Raw genomic sequence first — 11,329 nt, 5'->3', positions numbered from 1 at the left:
GAGATCCAACCAGTCCTTTCTAAAGGAAATCAGTCTTGAATATTCATTGGAAGGATTGATGCTGAAGCTGAAACTCCAATACTCTGGCCACCTGAGGTGAAGAACTGACTCATTTGAAAAGACCCTAATGCTGGAAAGATTGAAGGTGGGAGCAGAAGGGGACGACAGAGGATGAGATGGTTGGATGGCATCACCGACTCAATGGTAGTGAGTTTGAGTAAACTCCAGAAGTTAGTGATGGACAGGGAAGCCTGGTGTGCTTCAGTCCATGGGGGTCACAAAGAGTCGGACACAACTGAGTGACTGAACTGAACTTAGGGAGCATAAAATTGGATCATTAAAAAAAATCCATTCTGACAATTTCTGTCTGTTAATTGGTATGTTTAGACTGTTTACAATTAATGTATTAATTGATGTGTTTGGAAAAGGGCTAACATTTTATATTTTTTTAAAACATACTTTATTTTCAGAGTAGTTTTAGGTTTACAGAAACCATTTTTTTCTATGTGTTGCCTCCATTTTAACTCTATTTCCCCTTTTCTGCATTTTTGGAATTATTTGAACATTTTTTAATATTGTATTTTAATTTATCTGTTTGGCTTTTTACTGTATCTCTCTGTATTGTTTTTCAAAGGTTGAACTAAGGATTACAATATACAAGCATACCTTGGAGATATTGTGGGTTTGGTTACAGACCACCAAAATAAAGCAAATATTGCAATAAGTGAGTCACATGAAATTTTTGGTTCCCTAGTACATATAGAAGCTATGTTTACACTATAGTCTCTTAAGTGTCCAATAGCATTATGTCAAAAAATGTACATACCTTAATTTTAAAAAGACGTCATTATTAAAATATGCTAACCATCATCTAAGCCTACAGTGAGTCATAATTTTTTTTGCTGGTTGAAGGTCTTATCTCAGTGTTGATGGCTGCTAAATTATTAGGGTGGTGGTTGCTGTAGGTTGAGATGGCTGCAGCAATTTCTTAAAATAAGACAACAATGAAGTCTGCCACATTGATTGACTCTTCCTTTCATGAATCATTTCTCTGTAGCATGCAATTCTGTTCAATGGCATTTTACCCACAGTAGAATTTCTTTCAAAATTGGAGTCAATCTTCTCAAGCCCTGCTGCTGATTTATCAAATAAATTTATGTAACATTATAAATTATTCATCGTCATTTCAACAATTGTCACAGCGTCTTCACCAGAAGTAGATTACATCTCAAGAAATCACTTTCCTTGCTCATCCATAAGAAGCAACTCCTCCTTCATTAAAATTTTATCATGAGATTATAGCAATTCAGTCAAATCTTCAAGCTTCACTTCTAATTCTAGTTCTCTTGCTGTGTCCACCACATCTGCAGTTACTTCCTCCACTGAAGTCCTGAATTCCTCAAAGTTATCCCTGAGGATTGGATAACTCTTTTTTCCAAACTCCTGTCAATGTTAATATTTTGAGCTCTTTACATGAATCACAAAAGTTCTTAATGATATCTAGAATGGTGAATCCCTTTCTAGAAGGTTTTCAATTTACTTTGTCCAGATCTATCAGAGGAAACAGTATTGATGGTGGTGATAGCCTTACAAAAGGGGCTTCCAGGTGGTGTAGTGGTAAAGAATCCACCCGCCAATACAGGAGATACACGAGACAAGGGTTTGATCCCTGGGTCAGGAAGATCCATGGAGAAGAAAATGGCTACCCACTCCAGTATTCTTGCCTGGAAAACTTCATGAACAGAGGAGCCTGGCAGGCTATAATCCATGGGGTCACAAAGAGTCAGACACAACTGAGTGACTGAGCACACACACATAGCCTTACAAAACGTGTTTCGTAAAGTGTAAGACTTGAAAGTGGAAATTACTCCTTGGTCCATGGTTGCAGAATGAACCCTGTGTTAGGAAGCATGAAAACAACATGACTCTTATTGTACATCTCCATCAGAGCTTCTGGGCGGCCAGGGGCATTGTCAGTGAGCAGTAATATTTTCAAAGGACCTTTTTTTCTAAGCAGTAGGTCTCAACAATGGGCTTAAAATATTCAGTAATCCATGATGTAAACAGATGTGCTGTCATCCAGGTTTTGTCATTTCACGGATACAACACACACACAGTGTAGACTTAGTGTAGTTCTTAAGGGCCCTAGGATTTGGGGGAGGGGTAAATGAGCATTTGGCAGAATAGGAGGATGTGTGCTCATCTTCTCCTGTGAAAACACCAAAATCGCAACTAGCTGTTGAACAATCATCAATAGGAGAATGCCAGAACCCACCAAGAAAAATATACCCTATGTCCAAAGGCAAAGGAGAAGCTGCAACAAGATGGTAGGAGGGGTGCAATTGCATTTAAAATCAAACCTCATACCTGCCAGAGACACTCAGAGGGCGCAAACAAAACCTTGTGTGCGCCATGACCCAGGGAAAGGGAGCAGTGACCCTCACAAGAGACTGAGCCAGACCTGCCTTTGAGTGTCTCCTGCAGAGGCACAGGTCAGCAGTGGCCGGCCACAGGGACAGGGGCTCTGGCTGCAGCAGACCTGGGAGGCGCATGTTCTGGCATAAATCCTCTTGGAGGAGGTTGCCATTAGCCCCACTGTAGAGCCACTGAGCAGGTGACCCACAAACCGGAGAACAATTATCCCAAAGAAGTTCTCGCACTGTTGTGAAAGTTCAAGGCCCCACACTGATTTCCCAACCTGGGGCTCCGGCAAAGGGACTGAGAGCCCACGGGGAATCTGACTTTGAAGGCCAGTGGGATTTGAATACACAACTTCCACAGGACTGGGGAAACAGAGACTCACAAACAAAACCTTGTGTGCACTAGGACCCAGGAGAAAGGAGCGGTGACCTCACAAGAGACTGAGCCAGATTTGCCCGTGAGTTTTCAGGAGTCGCTGGTAGGGGTGTAGGTTGACAGTGGCCTGCCACAGGCTCAGTGACACTAACCGTCACAGTCCTTTTGGAGGAGGTTGCCATTACCCTACTATAGTTGGGCCTCAGGCCAAAGTACAGGGAGGGAACATAACCTCATCCATCAGCAGAAAATTGGATTAAAGTTTTACTGAGAATGGCCTGTCCACCAAAGCAGTCTTCCCCACAGCCAGTCCCTCCCATCACGAAGCTTCCATAAGCCTCTTGTCCTCATCCATCAGAGGGCAGACAGAATGAAAACCATAACCACAGAAAACTAACCAAATTGGTCACATGGATCACAGCCTTGTCTAATTCAGTGAAACTATGAGCCATGCCATGTAGGGCCACTCAGGCTAGACAGGTCATGGTGTAGAGTTCTGACAAAATGAGGTCCACTGGAGAAGGGAATGGCAAACTACTTCGGCATTCTTGCCTTGAGAACCCCACGAACAGTATGAAAAGGCAAAAAAATATGACACTGAAAGATGAACTCCCCAGGTTGGTTGGCGCCCAATATGCTATTGGAAAAGAGCAGAGAAATAGCTCCAGAAGGAATGAAGAGGCTGAGCCAAAGCAGAAACGGTGCCCAGTTGTAGATGTGTCTGGTGGTGAAAGTAAAGTCCAATGCTATAAAGAACAATATTGCATAGGAACATGGAATGTTAGGTCTATGAATCAAGGTAAATTGGAAGTGCTCAAACAGGAGATGGCAAGACTGAACATCGACATCTTAGGAAACAGTGAACTGAAATGAACTGGAATGGGTGAATTTAATTCAGATGACCATTGTATCTACTACTGTGGGCAAGAATCCTGTAGAAGAAATGGAGTATCCCTCGTAGTCAACAAAAGTCTGAAATGCAGTGCTTGGGTGCAATCTCAAAAATGACACAATGATCTTGGTTCATTTCTAAGGCAAACCATTCAATGTCACAGTAATCCAAATCTATGCCCTGACAACTAATGCTGAAGAAGCTGAGGTTGAATTGTTCTATGAAGGCATACAAGACCTTCTATAACTAACACCAAAAAAGATGTCCTTTTCATCACAGGGGACTGGAATGCAAAAGTAGGAAGTCAAGAAACACCTGGAGTAACAAGGAAGTTTGGTCTTGGAGTACAAAATGAAGCAGGGCAAAGGCTAACACAGTTTTGCCAAGAGAACACACTGGTCATAGCAAACACCCTCTTCCAACAACACAGAGAAGACTCTACACATGGACATCACCAGATGGTCAATACCGAAATCAGGTTGATTATATTCTTTGCAGCCAAAGATGGAGAAGCTCTATACAGTTGGCAAAAACAAGACTGGGAGCTGACTGTGGCTCAGATCATGAACTCCTTATTGCAAAATTTAGACTTTAATTGAAGAAAGTAGGGAAAACCACTAGACCATTCAGGTGTGACCTAAATCAAATCCCTTACAATTATACAGTGGAAGTGACAAATAGATTCAAGAGATTAGCCTGATAGACAGAGTTCCTGAAGAACCATGGACAGAGGTTCATAACACTGTACAGGAGGCAGTGATCAAAACCATCCCCCAAAAAAGAAATGCAACAAGGCAAAATGGTTGTCCAAGGAGGCCTTACAAAGCTGAGAAAGAAAGAGAAACTAAAGGCAAAGGAGAAAAGGAAAGATATACCCATCTGAATCCAGAGTTCTAAACAATAATAAGAAGAGATAAGAAAACCTGCCTAAGTGATCAATGTAAAGAAATAGAGGAAAACAATAGAAAAGGAAAGACTAGAGTTCTCTTCAAGAAAATTAGAGATACCAAGGGAACATTTCATGCAAAGATGGGCACAATAAAGGACAGAAATGGTATGAACCTAACAGAAGCAGAAGATATTAAGAAGAGGTGGCAAGAATACACAGAGGAACTATACAAAAAGGATCCTAATGACCTGGATAACCATGATGGTGTGATCACTCACCTAGAGCCAGACATCCTGGAATGTGAAGTCAAGTGGGCCTTAGGAAACATCACTATGAACAAAGCTAGTGGAGGTGATGGATTCCAGCTGAGTTATTTCAAATCCTAAAAGATGATGCTGTGAAAGTGCTGCACTCAATATGTCAGAAAATTTGGAAAACTCAGCAGGGGCCACAAGACTGGAAAAGGTCAGTTTTCATTCCAATCCCAAAAAAGACCAATCCCAAAGAATGCTCAAACTACCACACAATTGCACTCATTTCACATGCTAGCAAAGTAATGCTAAAAATCCTTCAAGCTAGGCTTCAGCAGTACATGAACCAAGAACTTCCAGATGTTCAAGCTGGATTTAGAAAAGGCAGAGGAACCAGAGGTCAAATTGCCAACATCTGTTGGATCATAGAAAAAGTAAGAGAATTCCAGAAAAACATCTACTTCTGCTTTATTGACTATGCAAAAGCCTTTGACTGTGTGGATCACAACAAACTGTGGAAAGTTCTTAGAGAGACTGGAATACCAGGTCACCTTCCCTGCCTCCTGAGAAACCTGTGTGCAGGTCAAAAAGCAACAATTATAACCAGACATGGAACAACAAACTGGTTCAAAATTGGGAAAAAAGTATGTCACAGCTGTGTATTGTCACGCTGCTTATTTAACTTTTATGCACAGTAAATTATATGAAATGACAGACTGAATGAAGCACAAGCTGGAATCAAGATTGTGGGAGAAGTATCAGTAAACTCAGATATGCAGATGACACCACCGTTATGGCAGAAAGTAAAGAGGAACTAAAGGGCCTCTTGATGAAGGTGAAATAGGAGAGTGAAAAAGCTGGCTTAAAATTCCACATTCAAAAAACTAAAATCATGGCATCCGGTCCCATCACTTCATGGAAAATAGATGGAGAAACAATGTAAACAGTGACAGCCTTTATTGTCTTGGGCTTCAAAATCACATCTTTCAGCCTTCATAGAACTGAAGTGACTTATGGTCTTGCTCTGGATTAGGCTTTGGCTTATGGAAATGTTGTGACTGGTTTGATCTTCTATCTAGAACACTAAAATTTCTCCATATTAGCTATAAGGTTATTTCACTTTTGTATCACTTGTGTGTTCACTGGAGTAGCACTTTTCATTTCCTTCAAGAACTTTCCCTTTGCATTAACTATGTGGCTAACTTTGGCACAAGAGACCTACCTTTCAGCCTATCTTGGCTTTTGACATGCCTTCCTTACTAAGTGTAATCATTTCTAGCTTTTGATTTAAAGTGAGAGATGTATAATTCTTTCTTTTACTTGAACATTTAGAGGCCCTTGTAAGGTTATAATTGATCTAATTTCAATATTGTTGCATTTCAGGGAATAGGGAGGCTGGAGGAGAGGGGGAGAGTTGGGGAACAGGCTGTTGGTGGAGCAATAAGGATATATATATTATATATATAATATATATATTGGAGAAGGCAATGGCACCCCACTCCAGTCCTCTTGCCTGGAAAATCCCATGGACGGAAGAGCCTGTTGGGCTGCAGTCCATGGGGTCGCTAAGAGTCAGACACGACTGAGCGACTTCACTTTCACTTTTCACTTTCATGCATTGGAGAAGGAAATGGCAACCCACTCCACTGTTCTTGCCTAGAGAATCCCAGGGACGGGGGAGCCTGGTGGGCTGCCGTCTATGGGGTCGTACAGAGTCGGACACGACTGAAGCAACTTAGCAGCAGCAGCAGCAATATATATATATATATATATAAAGTTTGTTACATTATGGGTGCCGTCTGTGGTACCTCAGGACAATTACAATAGTATTGTCAAAGATCATTAATCGGAGACCACCATAACAATTACAGTAATAATCGGAATACTGTTAACAAACTGTAACACAGAGACACAAAGTGGGCAAGGCTGTTGGGTAGAAATGGAGTGTTTCCCGCCGCATCAATAAACAAGGATGTCACAGTCATCAGCGATTCCAGCTCTCCAGGGCAAACAGGAAGAACACCACCCGTGGAACAATACCTGTGATCTGCGCTGAAAAATTGGCCCCAGATAGTTGAGACGCACATGAAGTGAATGATTGCAGTGAGCCCGGACTCTTGCATCTTCCCATATACAGAAAAGTGCTAAGTTTCTTGAGATATCTGGTTTTCCTTAATAAACAACAACCTTTTACTGTTCAGATTACCTTCCCCTTGTTGCAAACTTCTATTTCCCATATACAGAAAAGTGCTAAGTTTCTTGAGATATCTGGTTTTCCTTAATAAACAACAACCTTTTACTGTTCAGATTACCTTCCCCTTGTTGCAAACTTCTATTTAACCTGGCCCCTCCCCCTCACCTACTGCCTCCTTGGAGCAGCTCTCTCAGGGTGACTTGAGACTTGAGATGCTGTCTCCCAGGCTTGAAGTCCTAAAAATTCCCACTGAATAAAACATAACTCTTAACTTTTAGGTAGTGACTATCTTTTTTTAAGTCAACACAGAGTTGCCACAAACCTTCAATTAGTAAAAAATGAAACACCTGCAAAGTGCAAGAAAATGAAGTACGTTTGTATGTACATTTCATAGCCTATTTAGAATCAATATTTTTCACCACTTCAAGTGAAACAGAAAAAACTTAGCCACCATTAGGGTGCTTTACATGCTCTCCTCTATATTTTAAGCATCTCATGTGTTACACCTACATACACTGAAAACCTCATCTGACAATGCTATCATCTTTGTTTTCAACCATCGAACACATGTTAACAATTCAAAGGGAGAATAGTCTGTTGTATTTATATAGATATTTATGATTTCTATTACCCTTCCTAATTCCTGATGTTTTAAGTGTCCTTCTGGCATCATTTCCTTTTTACCAGGGCAGCTTCCTTTAACAATGCAAAAGAGCAGGTCTGTTGGCAATAAATTCTTAGTTTTCTTTCACCTGAGTTTCTTATAACATCTTCATTCCTGAATGACCTTTTCAATGGCTCTAGAACTGTGGGTTAACAGTTCTTTTCTTTCAGCATGTTAAAAAATGTTTTTTCAACTATTTCTGACCTCTTTGGTTTCTAATGAGAAAGCTACAATCATTTGATACATTCTTCACTTGTAAGAAAAGCATCATTTCTCCTGGTAGCTCTTAAGATTTTTTCTTTGTGTTTATTTTTCACTGGTTTGATTATGATGTATCTGGACACGAGTTACTTTGTGTTTTATTCTGTTTGGATTACACCTTGTTTTGGGGTTCGTGAATATGTGGATCTATTCAGTTCAGTTCAGTTCAGTTCAGTCGCTCAGTCGTGTCCGACTCTTTGCGACCCCATGAATCGCAGCCAGGCCTCCCTGTCAATCACCAACTCCCGGAGTTCACCCAGACTCACGTCCATCGAGTCAGTGATGCCATCCAGCCATCTCATCCTCTGTCATCCCCTTCTCTTCCTGCCCCCAAACCCTCCCAGCATCAGAGCCTTTTCCAATGAGTCAACTCTTCGCATGAGGTGGCCAAAGTACTGGAGTTTCAGCTTTAGCATCATTCCTTCCAAAGAAATCCCAGGCTTGATCTCCTTCAGAATGGACTGGTTGGATCTCCTTGCAGTCCAAGGGACTCTCAAGAGTCTTCTCCAACACCACAGTTCAAAAGCATCAATTCTTCAGCGCTCAGCCTTCTTCACAGTCCAACTCTCACATCCATACATGACCACAGGAAAAACCATAGCCTTGACTAGATGAACCTTTGTTGGCAAAGTAATGTCTCTGCTTTTGAATATGCTATCTAGGTTGGTCATAACTTTCCTTCCAAGGAGTAAGTGTCTTTTAATTTCATGGCTGCAGTCACCATCTGCAGTGATTTTGGAGCCCCAAAAAATAAAGTCTGACACTGTTTCCACTGTTTCACCATCTATTTGCCATAAAGTGATGGGACCAGATGCCATGATCTTTGTTTTCTGAATGTTGAGCTGTAAGCCAACTTTTTCACTCTCCTCTTTCACTTTCATCAAGAGGCTTTTTAGTTCCTCTTCACTTTCTGCCATAAGGGTGGTGTCATCTGCATATCTGAGGTTATTGATATTTCTCCCGGCAATCTTGATTCCAGCTTGTGTTTCTTCCAGTCCAGCGTTTCTCATGATGTACTCTGTATATAAGTTAAATAAGCAGGGTGACAATATCTTTGATTAAATTGAGATGCTTTAAGCCATTGTTTCTTCAAACACTTTTTCTGAATTACACTTTTTCTCCTATCCTTTTGGGACTCTAGTGACATAAGTGTTAGACTTCTGCTCTTATTCTAGAGGTGCCTGAAGCTCTGTTAATTTTTCTTTCAATTTCTCTCCATTGTTCAGACTGGATAATTTCTACCAAACTACCTTCAATATCACTGATCATTTTCCCTCTCATTTCCAGTTCTGTTAGATTTGGATTTTTGTTATTTTTTTCAGTTCTAAGATTTCCATTTGGTTCTTTTATATCTCTTATTTCTTTGTTGATATAGTCTATCTTTCTATTTGTTTTAGAAGTCTTTCCCCTTACTGTTGGAGCATTTTTACAATAGCTGGCTTAAAGTCTTTGTCAGATAATATGAGTTTGCTAGGTTTTATCTTAGCATTGGCATCTATTCACTATCTTTTCTCATGTGAGTTGAGATTTCCTAGTTCTTCACATGTAAAGTAATTTTGGATGGTGTTATAGACATTTTGAATACTATGTTTACAAATTCTGATTCTTTTAAAAATCCCGTGGAGAATATGTATGTTATTGTTTTGGCAGGCAGTTGATTCAGAGGGGCTTTTTCCTAAAGCTCTGATGGGGTTGTGGTTTTAATGTTAGTTTTATTTTCAAAGCCATTAAGTTGATGTTCAAATTTGTGTGCCATGCAGCAGCTAATCTGAGACATGGACAGCAGTCTATTTTGTACTTTGGTTTGTTGCTGTTCAGTTTCTAAGTCATGTCCAACTCTTTGCAACCCCATGGACTATAGCATGCCAGGCCTCCCTATCCTTCACTATCTCCAGGAGTTTGCTCAAACTCATGTCCATTGAATTGGTGATGCCATCCAACCATTTCATCCTCTGTCTCCCCCTTCTCTTCCTGCCCTCAATCTTTCCCAGCATCAGGGTCCTTCCCAGTGAGTCAGTTCTTCACATCAGGTGGCCAAAGTATTGGAGCTTCAGCTTTAGCGTCAGTACTTCCATTGAATATTCAGGGTTGATTTCCTTTAGGATTGACTGGTTTGATCTCCTTGCAGTCCAAGGGACTCTCAAGAGTCTTCTCTAATACCACAGCCTGAAAACATCAATTCTTTGGCACTCAGCTTTCTTTTAAGGTCCAACTCTCCTATCTGTACATGACTACTGGAAAAACCATAGCTTTGACTATACAGACCTTTGTTGGCAAAGTGATGTCTCTGCTTTTTAATATGCTGTCTAAGTTTGTCATCTGGTCCCATTGCTGCTAAGCTGCTAGGTCACTTCAGTCGTGTCCGACTCTGTGCCACCCCATAGATGGCAGCCCACCAGGCTCCTCTGTCCCTGGAATTCTCCAGGCAAGAATACTAGAGTGGGTTTCCATTTCCTTCTCCAATGCATGCATGCATGCTAAGTCACTTCAGTCAGGTCTAACTCCGTGCAACCTTATGGACAGCAGCCCACCAGGCTCCTCTGTCCACAGGATCCTCTAGGCAAGAATACTGGAATGGGTTGCCATTTCCTTCTCCTGGTCCCATTACTTCATGGCAAATAGATGGGGAAACAGTGGAAACAGTGACAGACTTTATTTTGGGGGGCTCCAAAATCACTGCAGATGGTGACTGCAGCCATGAAATGAAAAGATGCTTGCTCCTTGGGAGAAAAGTTATGACCCAACTAGACAGCGTATTAAAAAGCAGAGACATTTCTTTGCCAACAAAGGTCTTTCTAGTCAAAGCTATGGTTTTTTCCAGTAGTCATGTCTGGATGTGAGAGTTGGACTATAAAGAAAGCTGAGCACTGAAGAACTGATGTTTTTGAACTGTGGTATTGGAGAAAACTCTGGAGAGTCACTTGGACAGCTAGGAGATCCAACCAGTCCATTCTAAAGGAAATCAGTCCTGAATATTCATTGGAAGGACTGATACTGAAGCTGAAACTCCAATACTTTGGCCACCTGAGTCATTTGAGAAGACCCTGATGCTGGGAAAGATTGAAGGCAGGAGGAGAAGGGGATGACAGAGGATGAGATGGTTGGATGGCATCACCAACTTGTTATAACCACTTAGTTATACCTAAGTTCTATTGGTCAAAAATATATTCTTTTAGAAAATCCATTTTAAACATCTTACACTTTTTTCATTGATTTTCTCCAAACAATGGTAGAATGCTCTTTGATGCACTGAACTCAGGAACTGGTTTGGCCATACCTGAATTATACTGATATATACAATACAGGCCTCCAAGGGACAGTCCAGCTCTAACTTGTGAAGTAGGCCCAGTTCAGAATGTTGAACAAACAATAGTACTAATCA

General features: G+C 41.0%; 1 pseudogene; it reads right to left on the bottom strand.

Moving 5' to 3' along the window:
- Positions 1 to 867: 867 nt before the first annotated feature.
- Positions 868 to 2,552, bottom strand: LOC129658999 (tigger transposable element-derived protein 1-like; annotated as a pseudogene).
- Positions 2,553 to 11,329: the final 8,777 nt, after the last annotated feature.

Source organism: Bubalus kerabau, chromosome 1, assembly GCF_029407905.1.
Source record: "Bubalus kerabau isolate K-KA32 ecotype Philippines breed swamp buffalo chromosome 1, PCC_UOA_SB_1v2, whole genome shotgun sequence".
Lineage (NCBI taxonomy): Eukaryota > Metazoa > Chordata > Mammalia > Artiodactyla > Bovidae > Bubalus > Bubalus kerabau.
The sequence above is the reverse complement of the archived record's forward strand: the minus strand, read 5'-3'. Positions and strand labels throughout refer to the sequence as shown.